Source organism: Crocuta crocuta, unplaced genomic scaffold, assembly GCF_008692635.1.
Source record: "Crocuta crocuta isolate KB4526 unplaced genomic scaffold, BGI_CrCroc_1.0 scaffold228, whole genome shotgun sequence".
Classification (NCBI taxonomy): domain Eukaryota; kingdom Metazoa; phylum Chordata; class Mammalia; order Carnivora; family Hyaenidae; genus Crocuta; species Crocuta crocuta.
Genome location: NW_027532820.1, coordinates 53,833 through 54,942, shown reverse-complemented (window position 1 = coordinate 54,942; position 1,110 = coordinate 53,833). Strand labels below are relative to the sequence as shown.

The 1,110-nt window shown below is 52.8% G+C and overlaps 1 pseudogene; it reads left to right on the top strand.

Annotated features, from left to right (window-relative positions):
- The first annotated feature begins 228 nt into the window (after positions 1–228).
- On the top strand, positions 229–811 carry LOC144245734 (T cell receptor beta variable 6-2 pseudogene; annotated as a pseudogene).
- Positions 812–1,110: the final 299 nt, after the last annotated feature.

The following is a 1,110-nucleotide window of genomic DNA, read 5'->3' as shown; positions in this document are numbered from 1 at the left end:
CAGACTGTCTCAGAGGAGTATGGGAAACCAAGGGGGTGGGGTGCACCCTACACTCAGTGCAAGGCAGCCACACCCCATCACCCCTGCAGGCCTTGCTAAGCAACATCTATATGGGGAGTGGCTGACCCCTCCCGAGCCAAGTCACAAGGGATCCTGGGCCAGGAAGAGTCTGCAGAAGTGGGAGGCAGGGACATTCGTTTGTCCACTGAAGAGCTTCCAGTCCTGCAGATGAGAGCATTTAGCTGGTTCAGTGGCCTCCTCACCCTGCCCCCCGCCCCCATGAGCCTCAGCCTCTTTTGTGTGACTCTTTGTCTCCTGGGAGCAGGTGAGTTCTGGACTTAGCTGGAGCACTGGGCCATGCACGATTTTGCAAAGTCCCAGCTCCAAGCCTTTCCCTTTGCTTTGCAGATTCAGGTCACGCCCTCAGCCTTGCCTTGAACCTCCATCTCCCTCTCCCCCAGGCCCCGTGGATGCTGTAATCACCCAGACGCCAAGACACCATATTATACAAACAGGAACCAAGATGGTCCTGGAATGTTCTCAGGATATGAACCATTTTGCAATGTACTGGTATCGACAAGACCCAGGACAGGGCCTGAGGCTGATCCATTATTCAAGTGGTACTGGCAGCACTGCCAAAGGGGATGTCACAGAAGGGTACCGTGTTTCCCGAGACAAGAAGGAGCATTTCCCCCTGACCCTGGATTCCTCCAGCACCACCCAGACGTCTCTGTACCTCTGTGCCAGCAGGGAATCCACAGCCCCACATAGCCACCAGCTCTCTGCACAAAAAGTTCAGCCACGGGCATGAAGGAAACTCTTGCCTGAGGCCTCGCCTCAAGAGAGGGAATAACTAGTTGCCCTTAAGTGGCTTTCACCTGACTCCCCAGCAATGGGAGTCCCTCAGCAAAGAGCACCTAATGTTATTCCACTCAATCTGGAATATTCTGGCAATCGACTCAAGCACAGAAACAGTAGCATCTAACATGAAATTTATAGTTCACTGTCATTTCAGTGGAGAGGAACAAAGCTGAAAGCAGCTAGGCAGCTTGAAACTCCCTGGATGGTCAGAGATTCTCCGGATCTAAACTATTACATAAAATCTTGGGC